General features: G+C 43.9%; 1 protein-coding gene and 1 non-coding gene across 3 annotated transcripts in view; both read right to left on the bottom strand.

Moving 5' to 3' along the window:
• The window catches only part of SLC25A21 (solute carrier family 25 member 21), a 588,543-nt gene that overhangs the window by 450,590 nt on the left and 110,449 nt on the right, over positions 1-27,504 (bottom strand). The window lies entirely within an intron of this gene.
• On the bottom strand, positions 9,395-9,461 carry TRNAL-AAG (transfer RNA leucine (anticodon AAG)). The gene has a single exon. It is a non-coding gene; the product is annotated as a tRNA-Leu (tRNA).

Here is a 27,504-nt window from a genome sequence, read left to right as displayed (position 1 = left end):
TAAGGCCTTGAATCAATTCCAGTTTGCCACAATATCCAAAGGCAGGTGCCTGGACAATTTGGAGTTTGGTTCCTTCCTACAAACTGGTTTTTAAACCACAGTATAGCACCAACTTAGAACCCTGATTTATGGAAGGAAATAAACCTCATTTTGCACAGTCACCTGCCAAGATCAACTCCATCCTTTCAGATTCCCTAAGTGAATTGCCTTCTGTGCCACCCTGGGAAGGGAAGGGCGGCAGCAGTGGCAACATGGACAAGGTGAATCCCCTCTGCCTGTCTTTACTGCCATTCTTGTGGGCTGTAGGGTGCAGCTTTGCATTTTTAAAATAGCTGCATCTGAAGCCTGTCCTGGGCCCCAGATGGGTGGAAGCAAGGACAGGAGAATGCTTCTGTCCCTGCCCACACTCACCATTCAGACCCAGGAAAAGCTAGACTTAGATTTTCCATTCAAAAGAACTGTCTTCTCTAGCAATTATTGTTCCTTGTTGCCTCCTCCCCTTACTCCAATTATAATTGTAGGGACACATTTGGGAAATAATACTGTGCCCCAATGATCAAGATGATGTGGTCTCTCCTCCCAAGAACCTGTGGGTCACAGAAAGGAAGAAAATGGATAGAAACTGGCTAGAGATGGCCTTACTTTAAAACAAACAAAAACACTGTTTCTCAGCCTGCTTTCAACTGTTCTCCTCTGCTCTTCCTTTCCTCTCCCTGTTTGCAATCAGATGTGCTCCACTTTAATTATTCTAAAGACATTTGATCCCTTATCTGATTACAGCTAGGGGAAGGGAGGGAAAGATAGGATGGCTGCTGGGGAAAGGAAAAGATGAGATGGCCAAGGAGCCTGAAGGCTACTGCAGTGAAAGCACTGTCCAATTATCAAGTTGCCATTTTTGCCAAACCAGCCCTGGAACTGGCATTTGCATGTTATGGAATTTGATTCAAGGACAACTGGAATTTGATTCAAGGCTTCCAAAGCCAAAATCCTGTTATAGTCTTAGACCCTCCACTGCAACAGATCAGGAATTAAACTAGTCTTACAGTCTGTGATGCCTAATCTGAATAGATATAGAAGTGGTGGGGGGTGTATTTTATTCTGAAATGTACATATCTATTTAAAAAGAAGACACAGAGGGGCAAAACCCCCAAGCTTTGCCAACCTGTTTTTTCCTACACTACCAATGCCCATTGACTTCAATGGATTTAGAAGGGTATATTTAGGGTTGCCAAGTCCAATTCAAAAAATATCTGGGGACTTTGGGGGTGGAGCCAGGAGCAAGGGTGTGACAAGCATAATTGAACTCCAAAGGGAGTTTTGGCCATCACATTTCATGGGACTGCACATCTTTTAAATGCCTTCCTTCCATAGGAAATAATGAAGGATAGGGGCACCTTCTTTGGGGGCTCATAGAATTGGACCCCCTAGTCCAATCTTTTTGAAACTTAGGGAGTATTTTGGGGAGAGCCACTGGATACTATATTGAAAATTTGGTGCCTCTACCTCAAAAAACACGGCCCCCCAGAGCCCCAGATACCCATGGATAAATTCTCCATTATTTTCTATAGGAATAAGTCTCCATAGGGAATCATGAGTACCCAGCAGACATTTCCCTTCCCTCCCCTTGCTTTCTGATGACCCTGAAGCGGGGGGGGGGGGGGGGAAGGTCTCCAAATTGGGGGATCCCTTGTCCCCACCTGGGGATTGGCAACCCTAGGTATACTTCAGCTTAAAATGGCACTATGAATTATCCAAAAGAGATTATAAAAATTCTGCCCACTTTTGCAAGCAAGGATTTTTTAAAAAACCCTCTTGTACCTTTATTTTACAGCTCTGCACTGGGCGGTGTGTGTGTGTGGAGTTTAAGCTCTAGCATCATATTTTGCTGGCCTGTTCCGAGCTGCTCCCCCAAGTCTAAATCAGGGGTATTTCTGTGCTATTCCAGCTCCAGCTTGCCACCCAAATCAGCTTTTAAAACACTCTTTGGCCAAACAGAGGCTATGGGATATAAACTATGGTTATTAGCTAATGTTTTCATAACTTAAAATATAAATATTATCTTTAACAATACATTTCACAAAAAAGAAATATAATGATGATTAGTCTCACTTATGGTAAAGGAAGAGGTAGTAGATCTACTCCAGAATTCTACTTATACTTTGCCACATTTTTGTAAACACAAAAACTGATGAGACATTTAGCATCTATCTTTTGACTAAATTTTTCTCTGGAGTTTAGAATTCTAGGTTTCCCTGTGCTTCATTCTAGGATTCCCTGTGCTGGAAAATCAAATTAAATGTCATTATATAACAAAAGACATTAGAGTATGTTAAATGTTGCCTTCTTAGATTCTCTTATTATGCAGGCAATGAAAATAAAGGCTCTAGGCATATCCACATTCCCAATTCATTTTGAGACTGTTTCTAATATTTAGTTGGTGCTCATTTTAATGGGGGAAAATAACTGGCAATTATTATATAATCCAGCCAATCAGTAGAAAGGATTTTAAGCTTTATATGTTTTTTTGTTTCTGCAAACAGCTGTATTTCATTTTTTGTAGGTTTTTGTTTTCCAAAATAACTTTTAAGGCATCTTTTTGTCCAAGAACTATTTAGTGCTATGTGGTCAGCAAATTAACAAAATCAGGAAAAAATACCACCAATCACATTTTGTTTTGTATTTTATATACATACATTCCCATTACATATGTATACATGGGCAGTCACCTCAATCCAGCAAGGACACACTGGATCCAGATTACTATTAAAGGCTGTTGAGATTTTTAAAAATGCTGTTGCACATGGATTCATATCGAGCACCCATGATGGCACACATGCATGTCTGTCCTGCTCTGCACAAGCACAGAGTTTTGCCATGTCACTGCTAAGGCTACCAACCATCTGTTTGGGACTTGGAAAATCAATCCTGGATTATCAGCACTATCATAGCTTTAGCTGTGATGTATGTTGAGTGGGGAGGAGACAATCCTTTATTACAATGACCAACAGGTAAGTAGTAGTGGCAAAGATACCTAGGACTTCTTTAATGGTTCAGACTTTGTAAATTAAATAATTTCACACTACTATCCATGGTGCTCCCCCAGATTTGTATCAGAATAGCATTTAAGAATTTCCTTTCTTAAATATACAAACTAATAGATTTCTTTTTATTTTACAGGAATTCACTGTTCCCAAGAGAACAGCAAGTTTACAAACACTTAAACCAAGAGGATGTACAAGCCTGGAGGCTGTAACCGGCCTACTAACAGCTTTCTTCCTGAAAACATCTCATTCCCACACTACAACTTTTCCAAGTAAAAACTCTTGATGGCCTGGAAGTCTTATGTTACTTGTGTTACTCATGTAATTCCCAGGAATCTTCTCCCCCCTCCCCCCCCCCCCGCCATCTCAGGCTGCACCAGAGACTTTGAGAACTGTGCTTCAGAATCCTTTGCAACATGGTAAGGTATCCTAAATTACCCTGCCCCTAAAAATATTGCTTCCCATAACAAGCGCTTGGATTGCTTGTATGGGAGGACTGAGATGTAACAATGATCAGTCAAAAGGAATTGAGTAGCTAGTTTAAGACTAGACAGGATTACTTGGGTAGCATCAGGTAGGCATAAGAGTTCAAGTTATATGAACTGGGGGCTGTGTTCTGTTGGGGCAAGTATACCAGTTGCATACAGAACTGTCCCCCACACCAAGTTTCCTTGGGGGGAGGGGGAAACTATCCATTGGCAGTATCCTTTCTTTAAACATTTCTAATGCCCAATTCACAAACTTTTTTCTCAGATACACTAGTAACATTTAATCAGGGATTTTTGAATAACCTTCTGACAATGTCTGGGGAAAAGATATGGAACACACTTGGAATATGTGCACACGTTTCTGGATGCCAACCACCACATTATATTGGAATGTATAAATGAAGAGTTTTAGAAAATAATATCAGCACATGGCCTATAGTGACTATAAAGTTCAATGTATAACCTATATGTTCAGCTTTGTGGCTTGCTACCTTTGTTCAGAAAAATAGAAGAAATCTAGTTAAGACTGCAAGGAACAATCGCTTTCTTTGATTAACTTCCATATTTTGGCAGTTGGCTGAACTGTCCCATGCATTGCACTGGATTCAACTAATCTGAATTGAATAACTCTGGTTTCATAATTGATTAGGTTCTATGTAAAATTGATTCTTCCCAGTTCTAAAATGCTATGAAAAAATAAAAATAAAACATTTTAAGCATACAAAAAGAGTAGAACTACTTCATTCCAAAGGCCACATCCTGTGGCATATGCATTTTCATCAGTATGTTTGTCTTGCAGACAAAATGAATATCAGATGGTGGGTTTGAAAAAGGGCAGACCTAACATGAGGTGATTAGTTTCAAAAACAGATTTTATTTTTGATAAATTATTACCAAATACAATCATCTGTTGATTGAGGACATAAAACAGATTGGTCATAGTATAACTCATTGGTTAAATGAAAAACGGAAATAATACGTTTATTTAACATGGTCTGGCATTAAGCTCCCAGAAGTACAAATTTAAGGCCAATAATTAAATTTTCAATATAAAGAAATGCATTTTTAAACAAAATGCATTTCTTTATATTGAGGTCACCTATTTCATCGTGGTTACTCTCTCTCTCTCTCTCTCTCTCTCTCACATACACACATTCTTTGAGTACATTGTTACATAATGCAATGTCATTTGCTATCTTTATTTCCCTCCCCTCAAAAAAAACAACAACAACAACTTGGGACCTCTGAGAAACATTTTGAATTCAGAGGTCCCTAGTGGGAAAAAATTAAAGACAGCCAATGACAGTACAAAATTTAATAATACTTATTAAATACATAACAATAATGTTATGTAACAATAATACTTACTCTGTAACAAAAGTAATGGGTTGGACCTTCTTTTCATGAAAGTTCCATTTCTCCTAGTGTGAGAGGATTTCTAACATCTGCCCTCTCTCATTGCAATCTCCTTATGGCGCATACCACTTTCACCACCTCTGAGGGCCCACCAGACTGTTTGGACTGTATTTCAAAAAGCGCAGACTCAGGGAGAAGGGGTGTTCCCCTCCATCACCAATGATGTGTTGTAGTTCTTAGGAGCCTCCCATTATATTACTAACTAGGAATAAGGCCTGTTGTGAAGGAAAATATAACAGGCTCTAGAAAGAGACTCTGGGCAAGTGCCCTCCCACCCTTTCTGTCTTCCCACCCACACAAGTTAAGGCATTCATTCCACCCCACCCTTGGTGTCTTCCCACCTCCAACATTCCATCACCACTCCTCATTCTAATACCACCCCCCAACCACCTCTTCCTCTCAACTACCCCCACTCCCTTGGCATGCCACTACCCCCACCTGTGACATTCAGTCACCTGCACCATTGCTGTCTTCCCAGTCCCCCCCCCCCATGATATTCATTCACTCCCCTTTGCTATCTTCCCACCCACCCCACAGCTGAAACAGATGCTGGCTTCCCCACCCCCGCATGCGTGCATGTGTGTTTGTGCCCCTGTGTCTGTGGTGGCTCAAAGCCCTGAAAGAGGCCCAGAATGGAAATAAAGAATAATAATTTTGGGAAGTGTGTGGGGGCATGACCACAGTCATACAGACGCTGAAGCTCAGCATTCCTTTTGTTTACAGTGAATTTTTGTAGCCTTTCCCTGTCATATTCAGCCTTGTGGCATTTAGCATCAGTGTGAACTTGTGGCATGATCTGGGTTTTTTTGCATGGCTTGGTTGTGTTATGATATACCATAGAGTATGCACCTAAAGGTGGCTACTTTCTATAGGGGAATTGATCTGACTCCAGCTTTCCATCCCCTCCCTGCAGTCTCTATGTAGGAAAAGGACAGTCCTTCTCTACAGTGGAGACCAAAGCAGGAGGGAAGCAGCCTAAGCTGGTTAAAATGACACAAAGCCCACCCTGCAAAGCAGCCATTTTCTCCAGAGGAGCTGATCACTGCCATCTGGAGAGCAGTTGTAATTCTGAGTGATCTCCAGCCCTCACTTGGAGGTTGGTAACCGTGGTTTCCCATGAGGAAATGAGATTTTACCTGTCTGAGGTCCCATTCCTCCTCAAACCTCACCCTCTCCTGGGTCCATCCCTTAAATCTCCAGGAATTTCCTAACCTGGAGTTGGCAACCCTATCTCCTCCCATTTATCTTCCCCTCTGACTTCAGTTGATCATCACCTTCCCCTTCCCTGAAGTCTCTATGTAGGAAAGGACAGTCTTTCTCCACAGTGGGAGGGGAACCAAAGCAAATTATGTCACTCTCTTACAACCCTGTTTGGTGCCAGTTTGGTGTAGTGGTTAAGTGTGTGGACTTTTATCTGGGAGAACCAGGTTTGATTCCCCACTCCTCCATTTGCACCTGCTGGAATGGCCTTGGGTTGGCCATAGCTCTCACAGGAGTTGTCCTTGAAAGGGCAGCTGCTGTCAGAGCCCTACCCACCTCACAGGGTGTCTGTTGTGGAGGGAGAAGATATAGGAGATTCTAAGCCACTCTGAGACTCTGATTCAGAGAGAAGGGCGGGGTATAAATCTGCAGTCTTCTTCTTCCGTGAGATGGGTTAGGCTGGAAGTCTGTGACTGGTCCAAAATTACTGTCACCCTATGACATGACTATATGTCATATAATCAACTGCTAAAGATTCAAGGTGATAGTTGAATTAAAATCTGCAGAAGAGTTAAATAATAAGTATGACTGGTTTCAAATGCAACAAATAAAAAGCTTGATGGAAAATGATATTAAATCTGATGGAATTAGATGTGAGCAAACGGAATTGGAAAGGGTTCTGCTTGGAGATAACGAAAAATTAATATTGAAAGTATATAAATTACTATTGAAATGGTCTACAGAAGAAGTAGTAAAATCTCAAATGATTAAATGGGCAATTAATGTGAACAGAGAAATACAAATGGATACATGGGAGTATCTTTGGAAGAACTCGATGAAAATATCAACATGTCAGAATATTAAAGAGAACTGTTTTAAGATGATGTATAGGTGGTATATGACTCCGAAAAAAACGGCAAAGATGAGTAAAAAGATGTCGAATAGATGTTGGAAATGTAAAAATCATGAAGATTCTTTTTTTCATATGTGGTGGACTTGTGAAAAAGCAAAAAAGTTTTGGCAGATGATACAACAAGAAATTTCTAAAATTTTGGGATAAGACTTTAAGAAAGTTGCAGAGACTTTTCTGCTGGGACTACAAATGGAATAATTTCCAAAAGAAGATAGGACCCTAATTTAGTATTTGCTCTCAGCTGCTAGGACATTGTATGCGCAGTTGTGGAAGCAAGAAAAAATACCAGAGAAATGGGATTGGATTGTGAAAGTTTTATCGTGGAGTGAGATGGACAAATTAACAAGAACTTTAAGAGACGATGATTTGGATGTGTTTAAAAAGGAGTGGAAGAAATTTAGAGGATACATAGAGAAAGAGTGGAATGTAAAAAGACATTGGACAATTTTTTAATATGAATATGAGAAAAGAAAGATATTGAACTTTGATTGGTTAAGGGTACCTTTATAACTGAACTTAAGTATATAACCTCGGCGGGGGTCTAGTAACGGAGGGAGGGGGGATTGGAAAATATCATATGGGTTAGAGATAGTAATGACATAATTAGATATTGTTACCATATGTTATCAATAAAATTGTTTAAACACAAAATTACTGTCACCCTGAACCAACTTGTCTCACCTGGTTTCTCAGTCATCCATCAGTCTTGAACAACTGGGGGTGGGGGGTGGGGGGGAAGGAATTGCAATGCTCATCCGAAAATCCTTTTCCTTTAGGGCACTCCCTGCCCCAAGGATCTCTGGCATTGAATGTGCCAGCTTAATGTGGAAGGCCAAGGAGAGTTTGGCTATCTGGGTGGTGTACTGACTGCCTGATGCACCACCAAATACCCTGCCTGCCCTGATAGATGTTGCATTGGCCTGGGCATTGAGCTATCCCAGGCTGATGATCCTGGGGGATTTCAATGTCCATGTTGATGATGTGGCATCTTCTCAGGCTCTAGTGTCCATGGAAGCACTGGGACTCTCCCAGTTTGTATCAGCCCCCACACACATCAGGCAGGCCATACACTGGATTTGACTTTTGGGATGGGGATACATAGGGATCTGATCATGCAGATGCAGTCCCATGATCAGACCATTTCACCCTGAAGGTCCAATTAGACATGCAAAACCATTCCTGCTTAGGCAGCGAGCATATTTATGCTTGCCTAAGCAGGGAGCCAAATGGACCCTGATTGGCTTCAGGAAGCTCTGGAGGATCTGATTCTCCTAGTGGGTCATTAGATGTGCTGCTCACAACTCTCCACAGTCATCGATGACATCACCCACCGGCAGCCTCACCACTGTTGCACCAAAGCAGCCCCATGTTATATTTTGGAGCTGTGGAGAATGAAGCACATCTATTAGAGTGAGTGGCAGCATAGTAGTGATGGAGAGGCAGGAGCTTCTTATAGAACATTTATGAAGGTCTATGAGATGGCAATAATGTCTGCTAAGAAGTTCTATGCAGCCTCTATTGCATCTACAAAGTCACGCCCAACTCAAAGTAATTAGAACTCAAGTAATTAGTAATTTGATCTTTAACTATATTGCTATCTGCCAAGCAAAATGCAGATAGCAAAATATTGGCTGTGAGGCTTTTGCAACCTATTTCACAGATAAAATCTTGTCTCTCCATCAGAACCTCCTGGCCACATTTGATACTGTGAGGGAACTGGAAGCCACTTGTCTGTTTTCAGGTCCAATTTTGGACCACTTCAGCTGACTCTCCTGGGAAAATGTTGAAAGGATCCTATCAGCTGTGAAGCCAACCACATGTCTCCTCAACCTGTGTCCATCCTGGCTGATCAAAACTTGTGGGGATGGCATTTGGAACCCTCTGGGTGAAATTGTCAATGTGTCCCTTTGAGGACTTTTCCAGAAGACTTGAAGGAGGCAACACTGGACCCTACAGTCCTGGCAAACTACCGCCTGGTGTCCAACCTTCCATTCCTCTGCAAGGTGGTTGAGAAAGTGGTGGCTGAAGACACATCTATCCTTGATCCATTCCAGTTTGGTTTCCTCCCAGGCCACAGGATGGAGACTGTATTAATTGACCAGTAGGGGATCAGAGGAATTGCCAGGAAAAAGAAGGCCCAGGTCATAGAAAGTGATATCATCACACTCCAACATCAGTGCAATTCTCTGGTATTTGAACATATATGAACATATGAAGCTGCCTTATACTGAATCAGACCTTTGGTCCATCAAGTCAGTACTGTCTACTCAGACTGGCAGCGGCTCTCTGGGGTCTCAAGCTGAGGTTTTTCACACCTATTTGCTTGGACCCTGTTTTGGAGATGCCAGGGATTGAAACTGGGACCTTCTGCTTCTTAAGCAGATGCTCTACCACTGAGCCACCGTCCCTTTTATAGGGTTGCCAATCGCCAGTTAGGGGCATGGGTTTCCCTGGTTTGGAGGCCCTCCCCCCACTTCAGGGTTATCAGGAAGGGGGTGTGTGAATCTCTGCTGGCCACTCCATTGTACCTTATAGTCCTCATAGAGTATAATGGAAAATTGATTCATGGGTGTTTGGGGCTCGTGGGGCTGTTCTTTGAGGTAGAAGCACCAAATTTTTAACTGGTGCCTCACCTCAACTCCCCCCCCCCATGTCAAAAAGATAGACCAGAGGATCCATTCTTATGAGCCCCAAAAGAAGGTGCCCCCATCCTCTATTATTTCTAATGAAGGAAAGGCATTTAAAAGGAATGTGGTTCCTTTAAATATGATGGCCTGGACTCCCCCAATCATGCTTGCCACAACCTTGCTTCTGAAGTCCACTCCCAAATTCTCCTGGGTCCACCCCCAAAGTCTCCTGGCTTCATCCCCAAAATCCCCAGATATTTTTCTGAGTTGGACCTGGCAACCCTAACTGTACATTGCCCAGAGCCCTGCTATAGCAGGGATGGGCAACTCATAAATCCAATAATAAAATAAAAATAAATAAAAATTTGGGCATAAACTCTATGGTAAATATGGCTTCTACCATAGAGTTTTTGCCCAGATACCAAAGCATCACCTGGATGTTGCTTGTGTGATTACAGCATTTCCTGTGCGATGGTGGTGATGTGGCCTTCCTTTTTCTCCTGGTAAGTCTCTCCTGCTGGCCAGCTGATCAACAGAAGGAGGCAGGGCCTAGTGACAGGAGACACCCCCCCCCGCCAATCTCTACCTGGGATTCTTACAACCTTAGATGCCTCTCTCCCTATCCCAGTGGACATTTTAAGATGGTTTTGTGATTTTATAATAGCTTCCTTTCTTTTTTCACCTCTGTTTCAAGTAGAATTACCAGCTCTGTGTTGGGAAATTCTTGGAGATTTTGAGGCTGGAGTATATAGAGGAAGGGTTTTGGGGAGGTGAAGGACTTCAGTACAGGTATAATACCATAATGACCAACTTCCAAAGCAGCCATTTTCTCCACAGGGACTGATCTCTCCCATCTGGAGATCTCCAGGCCCCATGTGGATTAGGGTTGCCAAGTCCAATTCAAGAAATATCTGGGGACTTTGGGGGTGGAGCCAGGAGACATCGGGGCAGAGCAAGGAACAAGGGTGTGACAAGTATATTTAAAGGATCACATTTAAAGGAACCACACACCTTTTTAAATGTCTTCCTTCCATAGGAAATAATGAAGGATAGGGGCACCTTCTTTTGGGGCTCATAGAATGGGACCCCCTGGTCCAATCATTTTGAAACTTGGGAGATACTTTGGGGAGAGTCACTAGATACTATACTGAAAATGTGGTGCCTCTACCTCAAAAAACAGTTCCCCCAGAGCCCCCGAAACCTCCGGATCAATTCCCCATTATACCCTATGAGAATCAATCTCCACATAGAGAATAATGCTCAGCAGACGTGAGAGGATGCAAGGACTACAAGTCCCAGCATGCACCTCGCAAAGGGAGACCAGACTGGAGCGAATAGCAGGCCAGCGGTGGGCGGGTCTTTGTAACTCGGAGGAAGGGAGAATCCTGAAGCCAGGCAAGGAAAGAGACACGATGCCGTTCCACCCCCCCACCCCCCACATCAGATTTTTAGGGAGTGGGAGATTAGGCTGCTAAACCAGGGGTCCCCCGGCAGGGCAGGGGGGTTGGGAAGCCTAATGTGGATGTTGGCAACCTTAAAGGCAGTAATCAAGGTTAGATTGAGCACTTCCTTTCCTTTCATCCATTCTGCTGCTCTTTGTACAATTGCCAGTCTCCAGGTGGGGCCTGGAGAGCTTCCAGAATGACAAGTGATCTCCAGACTACAAAGATCACTCCTGGAGAAAATAGCAGCTCTGGAGTCTATGACATTATGCCCTGCTGAGATCTCCCCAAACTCTTCCCTCCACAGGCTCCACCTCACAAATTTCCAGGAATTTCTTAACCCAGACTTGGCAACCATAGCTCTTAGTAGTGCCTTCCTTCCAGCTACATCATTCCTCTCCTCTCTCTCTCCTTTTGTCCACAATGAAGGCTGGGCATGCTGTCTACAATCTCTCTCCATCCTAGCTTAGATTGATAGCTGGAAATCTTTATCTTTCCAGGCTGTCAAGCATACAGTTCCTTTACAATAAAGAACTTTTTATTTCCCTTCTAATATAACAAACTGCAGTTTTGAACAGTTTCTGTTCCTCAGCAGATGGGCAACCATTCTGGACCATTATAACTTCTAAGACTTTTGTAAAAGTAGTTCCATATATGGACTATCACAGTAGTCCAGTATGGAACTCAAGGGAGCATGTGGAACTTTTGCCAGATCAGAGTTGTTTATTTTCTCTTTCTTTTCATGTAACAGATAAATAGTTCATTATCCACAAATCATTGCACATTGATCGATTCACATTTACTGTAGATCTTATTGTCAAAAACGGAGAATGCTCAGAATCACCAATTACAAATATTTAAAAATATTACATGTAAATTAGGACAGTTCAATCTCTCTTCTCTAAATCAGCATAATCTTGAAATAAAATTCAAACTAGGACTATACAGAGACAGAGGTGGGTCTAAGCAGTTCAGAACTGGCTTGATTTCCAAAAGCTTGAAGAGAAGACCTCTTTTCCTCAAGACCTCTTTTCCTCAGGCAGCTGGGGTCTCTAGGCTACCATTTACCTGCACTGTAAAAATGGCATGCTGCCCTTGGGGACACTGATATATATCAGGGTAAAATGTGTACTCTTTCTGACAGTAGATGCTTGGCCTTTGTGGAATCTGATCTTTAGAGAAATGCAGCATGAGACACCCAGGTGTCCCTGAAACATACTGGTCTTATTTCCATCCTTATCACCCAACCAGTTATAAAGAGGAACATTTAATATACATTTCAAGATGTAAGCATCAGATTTTTGGCTTCAACACAGTCCTCAGCTGTTTTGCATACTATAGTTATCTTCACCTCTGCTATTAATTTTTCAGAAAGTCAGAAGAGAAACATTGTGATGCCTGAATCTTACATTCAAATCACATTTTTATTTATGCAAGGCATAAACAGTTTAAAAATTAAACCTGATAAATTAGAACTACTAGGAACTCAATTTTCAATAATGAAATCTCAGATGATGGGAGAAGACCCACTTAGGCAAGCTTCCAGGCAGGGCCTTTTTTGTAGAAAAAGCCCAGCAGGAACTAATTTACATATTAGGCCACACCCCCTTATGCCAAGCCAGCCAGAACTGTGTTCCTGTGCGTTCCTGCTCAAAAAAAGGCCCTGATCCCAGGTAAATCCTTCAGTTGAGGAAAACAAGACAGCTACTGGCTTTCTCCGGGGATTGTGAGCTGATTTCCATGTCCATCTCTTTTAGCAAAAATTAATAGCAGAGGTGAAGATAACTATAGTATGCAAAACAGCTGAGGACTGTGTTGAAACCAAAAATCTGATGCTTACATCTTGAAATGTATATGAAATACGCAGACTGAGTTTGGGTCTCCACTCTTTTTTTAGTAAGTAAGACATGAACTGTGGGCCATCCTCAACTCCTAGTGCATATTGTACCATATTCAGATCACAGCTGTGGCACAGTTTCTAATATGAAATTGCATGTTTCCCAGAATTTTTCAGCCCTTATAACTGGAGTTCCTTTCCATTAAACATAGAATCATAGAGTTGGAAGGGACCTCCAGGGTGATCTAGTCCAACCCTGGGAATTCACAAATACCTTCCCCTAAATTCACAGGATCCTCATTTGCTGTCAGATGGCCATCTAGTCTCTGTTTAAAAACCTCCAAGGAAAAAAAAGCCCACCACCTCCTGAGGAAGCCTGTTACACTGAGGAACCACTCTAATGGTCAAGAAGTTCTTCCTAATGTTGAGCCAGAAACTCTTTTGATTTAATTTCAACCTGTTGGTTCTGGTCCTACCATCTGGCGCCACAGAAAACAATTCTGCACCATCGTCTATATGACAGCCCTTCAAGTACTTGAAGATGGTGATCATATCACCTCACACCTCTCAGATGGTGATCGTATCACTTCTCAGGGATTCAATCTTTCCTATTCTGGATGAGGTTGTTGTTATGCCTGGACCACTCTTCCCTTGAAGGACTTGTCTGGTAGCTTGCAAAAGATGACAGCAGGCAACCTTCTCTCTTAACATCTCACCTCTAGACTTTCACCTGGTATGCAAATACGATCAAAAGAGGTGTCATCAAATATTGCCCAGAGGCTTGTCTAGGGAAACTGATGCTGAAGGTGGAAATGTCTGGTTTTTGGCCATTCTCTTCCCTCTTTTAAATCCAACAATGCCAAAGATTAATTTACAGAAAAGGCAGTACAACTAACCCAGGGGTGGCCAAACTGTGGCTCAGAAGCCATACTGTGTGACTCTCAAAGCCCCCATTGCCCCATTGGCTGGCTTGTAGAAGGCATTTAAAGTTTAAGTTGCTTTCACAAATACCTCCCCACCACCACCACACACACACACCCTTCCTGCCTTCCTTCTGATGATCTGCCTAATTCACAGAATCAGCATTGCTGTCAGATGGCCATCTAGCCTCAGTTTAAAAACCTCCACGGAAGGAAAGCCCACCACCTCCCAAGGAACCTGTTCCATTGAGGAACCATTCCAACTGTCAGGAAGTTCTCCTAATATTTAGTCAAAAATTCTTCTGATTTAATTTCAACCCATTGGTTCTGGACCAACCTTCTGGGACAATAGAAAACAATTCTACACCATCCTCTATATGACAGCCCTTCAAGTACTTGATGATGGTGATCATATCACTTCTCAATCGTCTTGTCTCCAGGCTAAACTGGTTTATCCTATGTGAGTCCATAGTCAAAACTGTTTTAATCCCATAACACCCCTTTGTAATAGTTTTCTGCCATGTCTATTAGAGGTCACCAAACACAATAGACATTTTCACATGAACATTAATTTGCATTCACAACCCATGGGAAAACTAAGCAGCTTCCCTAGCTCAAATACATTGTTTCATTCACAACATCACAGCATTGTTCTAGGAACAATCACATCATAGTTCAAAGGGTATATCCATACACACTCAGGCTCTTCTCAGGCTCTCTCTGTAAGACTGTGAGACTGTGTGAGTCTGTCTATCTGTGTGTGCACAAGCATGTGTGTGTACATTATCTAGACATCCACTAAATTATACTCCCAACACAAAATTTGGTACAACTTCTTATTTGAGTGGAATGCTGGTTCATTCTGCTCATCTTTCTCCTTGAACCTCTGTTCTGGAATAGGTAAATATAGTCCCATCCAAGGCTTTTTTTGTAGCAGGAATTCCTTTGCATATTAGGCCACACTCCCCTGATGCAGCCAATCCTCCATGAGCTTACAGGACTCTTAGTACAGGGCCTACTGTAAGCTCCAGGAGGACTGGCTACATCAGGGGCATGTGGCCTAATATGCAAAAGAGTTCCTGCTACAAAAAAGCCCTGCATCTAATATAAGTTCCCTTCTTGTCTCTATAAGATGCTACCTTTATTTTCTGAACTTGTATGAGTGTTTATAGAGTGCTTAATGTTTGATTTTATTTCTTTTAATTTTTTTAAATAAAAACTATTTCATTAATTAAGGCCTGGTTCATGAGAATTATCTGAGGGAAAAATCCCCATAAACATAGGTGGAGATTAGGGTTGCCAATCCCTAGGTGGGGGCAGGGGATCCCCCAGTGTGGAGGCCCTTCCCCTGCTTCAGGGTCATCAGAAAGTGGGGGGGATGTCTGCTGGGCACTCAATTATTCCCTATGGAGACCGATTCCCATAGGGTATAATGGAGAATTGATCTGTGGGTATCTGAGGCTCTGGGGTGTGTGTTTTGATATAGGGGCACCAAATGTGCAGCATAGCATCCAATGCCTCTCCCCAAAATACCCTCCAAGTTTCAAAAAGATTGGACTAGGGGGTCCAATCCTATGAGCCCCCCAAAAAGATGCCCCTATCCTTCATTATTGCCAATGGAGGGAAGGCATTTAAAAGGTGATGTGATGGCCAGAACTCCCTTTGGAGTTCAATTTTGCTTGTCACAACCTTGTACCTGGCTCCACCCACAGTGTCTCCTGACTCCACCCCCAAAGTCCCAAGATATTTCTTGAATTGGACTTGGCAACCTTAGTGGAGATCCTGCTTGTTGACCCCTCTGCATAGCCTAGGGGTCTCCTGGTTAATTCCTTAACACACTCAGGAGATCCTTTTTAGATAGGTTTCTATCAATTTTTAGCAATTTTAATCAATCATCTGAATTGTTTCAGCAATATGACACTCTTGTACTGCAACTTTTTGATGTTTTTAGACAAGTGGTGCAAAAACAGTGAACTAAGTTTGGAGATAGGAGTAGTTGGTTTGATAATGAATGCCACCAAATGAAGTCTCATATCCGTGCTATCTATCATCAGTATAGGGCATCTGGGTCAGTTAAAAATTCAATTGAATCAACTGTATAAATCTAAGCAAGTGTCCTTTACACAGAAATGTTGGGAACCTCTTATCCACGCTACACTAAATAATGATACCAGGAAATTTGGGGCAGTGGTATCTGGGTCCTTGGGTCACAAGCATATTTCTTACAGTCTGCTTTCACCTCATGACTGGTTTGATTGTTTTTCAGACATTTTTAGGGAGACCAGAGTTAGCCCCACTGAGGACTCTGACCTTAATCTGGCTGATTGCCCAGAGTGGTCACAAGTTCAGCTTCAGGAGGCTGAGCTATTAATCAAGAGCATAAACCAGGGAAGGCCCCTGGGCCAGATGTTATTCCTCCTGAGCTGATCCAAGTGTTCCCTGAGTGGTGGGCCCCTTTCCTTGCTGCCTTGTTTATGATCATAAATATGACAGGTGTAATAGCTGAAGCCTGGACTAATGCAGTAATGGTCCCCGTATATAAAAACGGTGATTGCCATCTTCCATGTAACTATAGGCTTATCAGCTTGCCTTCCACTGTAGGGAAACTATATGCAAGATATCTGAACATAAGAACATAAGAGAAGTCATGTTGGATCAGGCCAATGGCCCATCCAGTCCAACACTTTGTGTCACACAGTGGCCAATATGTGTGTGTGTGTGTGTATATATATATCTGGCCAATAAACTCAATGTATCGATATCTGAATGACAAATCATGGATATACAGCAAATTGGTTTCTGTAGAGGAAAATCGACCCTTGGTCATTGTGTAGTGTTAAGCCACTTAGTGGGTAAATATAGGGAAGGGAAGGGCCCTAAGTTATTTGCAGCTTTCTTGGACTTCAAGGGTGCCTTTGATTCCATCCCAAGAGACTTGCTCTGGAAGAAACTTAGGAATCAAGGAATTGATTTGAGACTCCTCCTTCTAATAAAAAATGTACATGCTAATACAACCTACCAAATGCAATGCTCAAAGGAAGGTGATTTAACTCAAAAGATTCCAATTAGGCGTGGAGTTAAACAAGAATGCATTATAGCACCTTTACTATTCAACCTTTTTATTAATGATTTGGCTCCCTTTTTGAACACCATAGATGGGCATGGGAGGGGGAGGGGGTGGGCTCCCTCTTGGGTATCCTGCCCCCCTAAGGAAAGTGTATGCTCAATACATAGCCTCTCCTTTCCTGGTGTAGTGAACGCCGCGTGGTCACTGTCCGGCTATGCCTGGCAGATGGTCACTGCAATGGCCTATCCTGCATTACTGCATCCGTGGCAACACCTTCCCGCTGGTCCCCCCCGTTTCTCATAGAGTTTGCCACGTCATGGTGCGACCGAATGTCCGGCGGTATAACCGGATGGGCAGGCTGGGCTCACCAACCTCGCCAGCCAAGAGAAGGAAAACTCTAACATCAAACCCGGGCAGATAGAGCTAGTTAATGTAACACCTACCACCTGGAGGACTCGCTGCCGGTGTCCCGGCTTATTGGGCCATGGCAGATGACCCCAAGGTGAAAGGGTGGAGCCAGTACCGCGCACACTGTGCTTCACCTAAAAATTCCTCTGCGCAGGCCTGAAGAGCATATCCACATCCACAACCCACAACACACCAAGTCCTGCAGCAATGGGCAAGGGGCGAAACGGCAGGTGGAAGATGCCACTGGAAGCCGCAGTCCTGATCCTGCATGTAGGCGGTTCAGGGTATTGGTCGCCTGATGCTGACCTGGAGATGAAAGCAGTTTTCGGCAGCACCCTGAACGACCAAGCAGCCTTATCTAGGGACAGCACTGCTTGCTCCACACAGAGAGGGGCCTAGAAAAGGTGGCCTAAACAAAACTCATCTCCCCCACTCCAGTTAGCTAGCCGCGGTCAATGGGAATCCTTACTTGCGGTCGAAAAATAACAACAAAGAAAAGGCATGCACCTGCCTCACAAAGTGTGCAAAGACTAAAGCTTGAGTGTTGGAACATCAGAACCATGCTTGACACAGTAGACAGTGGTCGCCCTGAACGATGTTCTGCTCTAGTTGCCCATGAACTTCTCAGGTTGAATATTGACATAGCAGCTCTCAGTGAGGTCCGTTTCCCTGAGGAAGGTAGTCTTCAAGAACATGGTGCTGGCTATACCCTCTACTGGTCGGGTAAGTCAAAGGTTGAGAGCCGCCTTTCTGGCGTTGGCTTCATGGTCAGGAACCCCATTGCCTCCAAACTCGAAAACCTGCCAACAGGTCACTCAGATCGCATCATGTCCATGCGCATCCCACTTCAAAACAAGCAGCATGCAACACTCTTCAGTGTGTATGCCCCAACCCTTCAAGCAGATCCTGCAGAAAAGAACAAGTTCTATGCTGATCTACGCAACCTCATACGGAAGACCCCTACAGAGGACAAGGTGATCATCCTTGGCGACTTCAATGCCAGAGTAGGTAAAGACTCGGAAGCCTGGAAAGGAGTACTTGGCAAACACGGCATTGGCAACTGCAATGGTAACGGGCGCCTCCTGCTAGAATTCTGCACAGAGCACCAGCTCACCATCACCAACACTATCTTTCAGCAAAACAACAGCCTGAAGACAACCTGGATGCACCCACGGTCCAAGCACTGGCACCTTATCGACTACATTCTGGTGCGCCAGAGAGACCTTCGAGATGTCTTACACACCCGAGTAATGCCCAGTGCGGAATGTCATACAGATCATCGTCTTGTACGCTGCAATCTCCGTCTTCACTTTAAACCCACACCCAGGAGAGGAGGTATCCCTCGGAGGAAGCTTCAGGTTGGCAGCTTTCAGTCAGCCGAAGTTAAAGCTGCCTTCCAGGCAAAACTCCAGTCAAGAATTGAGGACCCCAGTTGCCCCACAGACCCTTCTCCAGAAGCACTCTGGGAACACCTAAAAACTACCATCCTGTTGATCTCTGAAGAAGTCCTCAGGTTCTCCACAAGGAAGAACAAGGACTGGTTTGACGAGAACAATCAAGAGATCCAAGAATTACTAGCGAAAAAGAGATCTGCCTACCAAGCACATCTTGCTCAGCCCTCCTGTCCCGGGAAAAAAGCAATCTTTCGCGCTGCATGTAGCAACCTCCAGCGCAAGCTTCGAGACATTCAGAACGAGTGGTGGACCAAGGTTGCAGAGAGAACCCAGCTGTGTGCAGACACTGGTGATTTAAGAGAGTTCTACGAAGCCCTGAAGGCAGTATATGGCCCATCATATCAGGCTCAGAGTCCCTTGCGTAGTACAGACGGCCAAGTGCTCCTCACAGACAAGGCATCCATACTGAACCGGTGGTCAGAGTATTTTCAGGTTCTCTTCAGTGCCAACCGCGTAGTTCAAGATTCAGCAATCCACCTCACCCCACTTCAACCAGTGAAAACAGAGTTGGATGAGATCCCCACCCTAGAAGAGACTGTTAAAGCCATCAAGCAACTGAAAAGTGGCAAGGCAGCGGGAGTTGATGGAATCCCACCAGAGATCTGGAAGCATGGGGGCACAGTACTACATAGCACACTTCACAAAGTACTTGTCACCTGCTGGGAACAAGGCAAACTACCACAGGACTTTCGCAATGCAATCATCATCACTCTACACAAGAACAAAGGGGAAAAGTTAGACTGCTCCAACTACCGGGGGATAACCCTGCTCTCCATCGCAGGCAAAATCCTTGCCAGAATACTCCTGAACAGACTGGTGCCCACCATTGTAGAAGAACTCCTCCCAGAGAGCCAGTGCGGCTTCAGAGCTAACAGGAGCACCACCGACATGGTATTTGTTCTCAGGCAGCTCCAAGAGAAATGCAGGGAACAGAACAAGGGTCTATATGTGACTTTTGTCGACCTTACCAAAGCTTTCAATACCATTAGCAAGAAAGGCCTGTGGCAAATCTTGGAACGTTTAGGATGTCCCCCAAGGTTCCTCAGCATGATCATCCAGCTACATGAAGACCAGCGAGGCCAAGTCAGACACTGCAATGACCTCTCGGAGCCCTTCCCAATGGGCACAGGTGTAAAGCAAGGCTGCGTTCTCGCGCCAACTCTCTTTACGATCTTCTTTAGCATGATGCTTCAAAGAACCGCAGTAGATCTAGATGATGACGATGGTGTCTACATCCACTATCGCACCGATGGCAGCCTGTTCAACCTGAGGCGACTAAAGGCTCACTCCAAGACAATGGAAAAACTTATCCGCGAGCTACTGTTTGCTGATGATGCTGCACTCGTCTCCCACTCGGTATCAGCTCTGCAGCATATGACGTCCTGCTTTGCAGAGGCTGCCAAGCTATTCGGCCTGGAAGTTAGTCTGAAGAAGACAGAAGTTCTCCACCAGCCTGCACCCCAGGAAGATTATCACCCTCCCTGCATCACTGTGGGTGAATCAGTTCTGAAGACAGTCCAGCAGTTCAGCTACCTGGGGTGCATCATCTCCTCAGATGCCAAGATCGACAAGGAGATTGACAACAGGCTGGCAAAGGCAAACCGTGCATTTGGCCGACTGCACAAAAGAGTGTGGAGCAACAAGCCCTCTTTTGCTTTATGCTGATGATGCTGTACTACTTACCCTCTTGTGCATAGGTCTGAAAAGGTTACTTTATCGTTTTATGGACTATTTTGAGTTAAACTCATTGACCTTAAATTTTCAGAAGTCCAAAATCATTGTCTTTGGGAAAGTGTGGAAACCATCTAAGTGGACTATAAGGGGGCATCATATTGAGCAAGTTAAAACCTTTAGATACTTAGGAGTGCTCTTCCACTGTAACGCTAGATGGGCTGCTCATAAAAAGGGAGTGATGAAATCTATGAATAATGACATATTAGCGATTACCCGGTTTCATTACTCTAAGGGCAACCAATATGTCCCAGCAGCCCTACAAGTTTTTAATCACAAATTAGTTGCTAAAATGCTCTACGGGGTACCAATCTGGATTGGTGCTGTTAATAAGGAAATAGAAAAAATTCAGTCTATCTTCCTTTGGAAAATCTTAGGACTTCCAATGTGTGTTTCCTACGCTGCAATGTGTCTTGAAACCAACCAAAGACTGTTAGAGTCTAGAGCATACTTAATGACATTTAAATTCTGGTTAAAATTGCATTTTAAAACCACTACTTATCCCAACTGTCTTGTTTCTCTAGTCATAATGGAGTTTCATTAGTCTTCTTGGCTGACAGAAAAGAAGAAAGCTATTATGGGGACAAACTTTGATGAGCTGATTTCCCTGTCAGAAAAACCTGCTTTTGTTTTACTTAAACAAAGACTCCTGGATATTGAGTTGCAAGAACTGCGTAGCCGTGTCTCTGGTAGATGTTCTCCTTTGAGAGTAGGGATTCGTCCTGTAGGGGCGATAGCAATGTACCTTTTCTCCCTTAGTGATCCATATATCTGCAGAGCCTCTAGTGGAATCTTGGCAACATCTCTTTCTTGCTTGATTTCCCCTAACCTTCGTAGCGTCTTCATGTTAGCTTGCTTTGGTGTCCTTCCTTCTGTTGTGCTGTATGGGAGGTTCAAGAAAATTCTATATTCCAACAGATTTTGTGGTTGTGGTTCAAGGGATATAGAAAATGCTGAACATGTTCTCCTGCATTATACATTTTACTGTGATATCTGTGCCATTTACTTAGATCCTCTTCTTCGAAATTATGAGGGACAATCTGATGGTGGTAAGACTCTTTTCCTATTGTCCTCTCATAACCCTAAGATTATTGAGACTGTGGCAAAATATCTGTTTTGTGCTTCTAAGAGGAGAGGAATGTTTCGAATGTTGGGGTAATATATGTTTTCTCCCTTGCTGATTGTGCTGTTACGCCAATAAAGGTTGTTGTTGTTGGGTGCCAAAACAAGTAGCCACCTTCTCAGTCATGGCACCAAAATTTTAGAACTCCCTCCCAGGAAGACTCATTTTTCTCCTTCTATTGTTGTCTTCCACCAGTGGGTAAAGATTTTCTTTGTTTTTTTTCATTTGTTTTTGGCATTTCCTCACAAATTCTGAGTAGCCCGCCTTTTTAATGTGTTTTTATAATTTTACTTGTGTTTGTATGTCTGTGTGCCTTCAAGTTGCAGCTGACATGTTCACCTCAGCAAGGGGCTTTCAAGGCAAGCAAGAAGTAGAGGTGGTTTGCCTTGTTTTTCTCTGCAGAGTCTTGTCTGGTGGTCTCCCTTCTTTCCTTGGTGGTCTCCCAGGTACTCCTTGTAGCTTCCAAGGAGTTACACAATCGAGTTATACCATGCTGCCTTCCCTCCATGTGTTTTCATATTATGTCTTGTTTAAAATATTTTACATCTATTTGTATTTTAAATACTTTTTAATCTCTCAAATGTTTTAAGGTTGGCTGCCTTGGGTACTTCAAAAAGGCCATATAGAAATGCTTTATATAAAACAAACAAACAAATAAAATATGCCATTTTGGGATAATATCACAAAAAATATTCCAATTTAAAATATGGAAAATATATTATTATGTTGAATCAAGAGCCCTGTGGCACAGAGTATTAAAGCTGCAGTACTGCAGTCCTAAACTCTGCTCATGACCTGAGTTTGATCCCCGGCGGAAGCTGGGTTTTCAGGTAGCTGGCTCGAGGTTGACTCAGCCTTCCATCCTTCCGAGGTCGGTAAAATGAGTACCCAGCTTGCTGGGGAGAAAGTGTAAAAGACTGGGGAAGGCAATGGCAAACCACCCCGTAAAAAGTCTGCCGTGAAAACATTGTGAAAGCAAAGTCACCCCAGAGTCGGAAATGACTGGTGCTTGCACAGGGGACCTTTCCCTTCCTTTCCTGAATTCACCACATCAAGATTTGTTGTGTAAAAACAATTTAATCTTTTCATCTTCCAAATCAATGGCTTCCAAGTATTCAATGTGGTTAATTTACAAATGAATCTTTGTCTTGATTTAAAGTGCCATACTAATCAAAGTGTTGCAGATGCCCCCAAACTTAACTCCAGGAGACTGTAAGCCACATCGAAGGTGTAATGCATCAGTACACCTCAAAGTTGAGGGAGTTGTCTGCCAGGCTGAAGCAGGGTATGGTCTTGACTAAGTTTACTTGGGAGTCAGCCAGCTTGAAGAAGCCCAGCTGGCTCATAGCAGCATGCTCAGCAGCAGAAGCCAACCCAGCCCAGTTTCTACCAGAAGGGGCCTTGACACTGAGACCCAGAAAGCTCTACAGGGGGCAGGAACAGCAAGCAGCAATCACCTTTTTAGAGGAGGTCAGGCAGGGAAGCCAGTTCTTTAAAGTTCAGGGGCAAGGGCCAGTGAGCAAGTATCCTTTGACCTAGGGCTCTTCCACTCCCCAGGACTGGGTTGGGGAGAGAGGACTGGCTGAGCTCTGGGTTGGACCTCCCTTGGGGAAGCTTTTAAAAGGTGTGCCCAGGAGCAGCCAGGGAGGAAGAATCAGACCCATTCCCTAGCAGGTGGCACTTGGCAGTTCAGTGTAGGGAAAGGAAACCCCCTTCTCTTGCTCTGTTTCAAGGCTGTATCCTGGAGCATTTGCCCAACAAAAAGCAACCCTGGAGAGTGAGATAGTTCTGGACACAGACCCAGCTCCAGTGGATGCTGACACAGTTACATCCTTCTAAGGCCATTGACTTCAATAGCCTTAGAAGGGTGTAACTCTGCTTAGGATTGCACTGTATCAATCTATGCTATCCAGCTTACCCATTAATATGGAAAATATTCTTCCAGTGAAATGAAATGTAGTAGATATATGGCTTTAGTATTGGCTGTATAACATAATCTGAACGGTATGATGGCTAATTGGCCATTTTGGTTTCATTTTGGAGCTTCAGTCACATAGAACCAAATATACACATAGTCTTAACATACAATCTTTGCCTCATGACAACACCACACATTACAATAGGAATTCATAAACAGATTTTCCTTCAAAAGCAGCCAAGAGGGAAAGACATTGTCAAGGCCACAACATAGGGAGGGGTGCACGGAGGGGTGCAAAATATTTCTTGCCAATGCCATATCCCCCACTAAAAATCAGTCTCCTGATAACTATTAGTTCCCAAAGGAAAACCTATAAGCATCAATTACATCAGCCTCCCCCGTCCCACACACACACCAAGGCTAAAAGCATCTAGAGGGGTTGATTTCTATTATTAAAGTTACATTCTGCAACGGTTCCTGATGGCGCTACGGGATCCCTGGCCCCCTGGCGATTCCTTGGATGATCTGGTGGAGTCTTGGAATGATAGGCTCTCCAGAGCCATCGATGAGATCGCACCTAGGCGTCCTCTGCGCCCATATTTAAAGCCGACACCTTGGTATAACCAAGAGTTGCGGCAATTAAAACAGGGACTCAGACAACTAGAGAGGCAATGATGGCGTACTCGAGACGAAGCGACTCGAACATCTTATAGAGAGATTATGAAGTCCTATGAGATGGCAGTCAAAACCGCAAAGAAAACATACTTTGCGGCTAAGATTGCATCGGCAATTTCGCGCCTGGCACAACTATTCAATATAATTCGGAATCTTACAACGCTGCCACAAGGCAGACCAAATTTTAACAAATTGGAGATTGGCTGTGAGGCTTTTGCGAATTTTTTTGCAGATAAGACTGCGTCGCTCCGCCGCGACCTCCCTGCCATATTAGAGACAGTTTGCGAACCCGAGGCACCGTGCCTGTCTTCGGATCATGCTCTGGATGGTTTCAGTGCTCTCAGCCTGGAGGAAGTTGACAGGATCCTCTTATCTGCACACCCAACAACTTGCAATTTGGACCCATGCCCTTCCTGGCTGATTAAATCCTGCCAGAGGGAGCTTAGATATCCTGTACGGGATATCATAAATAGATCCCTGAGGGAGGGGCACTTTCCAACACCGCTTAAAGAGGCGGTGGTCCGCCCCCTCTTGAAAAACACAACATCAGACCCGGCCGAATTGGCACACTACCGGCCGGTCTCGAACTTGCCCTTTTTGGGCAAACTTATCGAGAGGGCAGTGGCGATGCAGCTACAGAGTTTCCTGGAGGATGCTTCCGTCCTTGATCCCCTTCAGTCTGGCTTTCGCCTGGGCCATGGGACAGAGACGGTGTTGGTTGCCCTGATAGATTACCTTCAACGGCATCTGGACTGGGGCGGCTCGGCGGTGCTGATGTTGTTGGACCTATCGGCAGCGTTCGACACGGTCGACCATCAGCTACTGACCTGCCACCTCGCCGATGCGGGGATTCAGGGGTTGGCCTTACAATGGCTTTCCTCTTTCCTTGAGGGTAGGGGACAAAGGGTCGCGATTGGGGGTGAGCTGTCCCGGAGACACACGCTTGATTGCGGAGTGCCTCAGGGAGTGGTTCTCTCCCCGATGTTATTTAACATCTATATGCGCCCCCTTGCCCAGATTGCCCGAAGGTATGGGCTGGGTTGTCACCAGTACACTGATGACACCCAGCTCTATCTGCTTATGGACGGCCGGCCTGCATCCTAGAAAACTTGAACCGGGTGTTACAAGCCATGGCCAGGTGGCTCAGGCTGAGCAGGCTGAGGCTAACTCCAGCGAAGACAGAGGTCCTTTGCTTGGGTCGTCGTGGTCTGGGAGGGGAAATCCCCCTGCCAGTTTTTGACAGTGCGCCACTGACAGCGGCGCACAAGGTCAGGAGTTTGGGGGTACTATTGGAGCCTTCCTTAACGATGGATGCTCAGATAGCAGCCACTGCTAAATCCACATTTTTTCATCTTAGGCGGGCGAGGCAGATGGCTCCTTTCCTGGAGCGCGACGACCTAGCAATGGTGATCCATGCAATGGTCACCTTGAGGTTGGACTACTGTAATGCCCTCTACATGGGGCTGCCCTTGTGCCAAACCTGGAAGTTGCAGTTAGTGCAGAATGCCGCGGCCCGGTTGTTATTGGGGCTCCCAAGATGGGAGCACATTTGGCCAGGGCTCCGGCACTGGCTGCCAATAATATACCGAGTTCGGTACAAGGTGCTGGTTATTACCTTTAAAGCCCTATATGGCCTAGGACCTGCCTACCTTAGGGACCGTCTCTCCCCACATGTTCCCCAGAGAGTACTGAGATCGGGATCTCAAAATCTGCTTGTTATCCCCGGGCCAAAGGAGTCCTGCCTGCATTCCACCAAGGACAGGGCCTTCTCCATAACGGCTCCTTTCTGGTGGAACCAACTGCCTGAAGAGGTGAGGGCCCTGAGGGACCCTCTTCCGGCTGGCTTATAATTAACTGGCATTAGAAGCTGAGTGTAGTTCTGATAGACCACCGTTATATGTTTTATATGTTTTATTATTCTACTGTTTTAACTGTGTAAGTTGTTTTAAATTCAAATTATGTTAGATTTTTATGTGTTGTGAGCCGCCCTGAGCCACTTCGGTGGGAAGGCTGGGATATAAATAAACTTGAACTTGAACATTCTCTCCTTCTATGTGCCGTAGTCCCCAACCCAAATTGAAGAGTTCTGGCTGTTTTTTTAAAGTGACAGTATTTGTTGAGGAATCTACCTGTGGATCATCAATGTAAGTTCATGTAGCTTTGTTCTTTACAGCTCAAGTCTGTAGTGTGAACTACAGAATAAAAAACCTCTTTGGAGTTTTCGCATACAAATGATAATTGTGGTAAGATTGAGTATTATGTAATCTTGCAAGCTGCTACCCTTTCTAGGGAGATGTGAGCAGGACTGTCAACTTGAATCTCCAGACTGCCTGGCATAAGAAGAGCTTCTAACACTTAATTTCCATTTTCTCTTGATGTATCTTTGGATTTGCTTGAACAGCTGATATCTTTTAATCAATAATAATGCTTTTAATAACAACTTGGTAACCTCAATGTCTACCTTCTAAAAACCAGCATCCATCCACAATGCAACAGTAGCACCCTAGCATGCTGAATGGCTCTGACAGTTCAAGCATGCAATTTTATAGCAGTCTGCAAACAACACTGGGAATTCAGGGTTAAAAACCAAGCTGAAGTTTTGTCTTATATAGTAATGAAAGCTGACCAAGAGAGTAAATCAAATGGATCTCCTAACAAACTGAAAACAGCTGTTTGGCTAGCCTTGTCTCTGATTTAGGTTAGGTAATTATTGCTCCAGTGTGGTTCAAGGTTGTTCTGTTACTGAAATAGGATAGCATATGAAAAGCATCCAACTTCTTAATTTACTGTAGCATCAGAAATTCCACTGTATGCATCTAAAAGTATCTAGAAACATAATCGTCTATAGATATACCTACAGGCTTTTCTAAATGCCAATTTATTTTGCCTTTCAAGACACAATTACACAACACTTACTTATGTCATACTAAGGTAGAAGTACTAAGGAAATGATATTTTAAGTCTAAAATGCTAAGCCATTCCAGTTGTATTTTTGCATTATGCATCACATATGGACAATCACTTTTTTAAAGAGTGCACTAGTTGGACTTTGCAAACTAGTGATTGAATACCTACTTTCAACATTAATTCTGCAGAAAAAAACGACACTGGCTCCTGGAGTAAATCACGTTTTCTAGTTTAGCATGCAAACAGAGACCTGCGGATTTGAAGCTATTAAAATATTCAATGTTGGCAAGCCATTCTTTTAATAAAAACAGTTACATAGCATTTCTGTAAAATGAGT

Source organism: Heteronotia binoei, chromosome 21 (assembly GCF_032191835.1).
Source record: "Heteronotia binoei isolate CCM8104 ecotype False Entrance Well chromosome 21, APGP_CSIRO_Hbin_v1, whole genome shotgun sequence".
In the NCBI taxonomy this organism is placed as follows: domain Eukaryota; kingdom Metazoa; phylum Chordata; class Lepidosauria; order Squamata; family Gekkonidae; genus Heteronotia; species Heteronotia binoei.
This window is presented reverse-complemented; position numbering and strand designations above follow the sequence as displayed.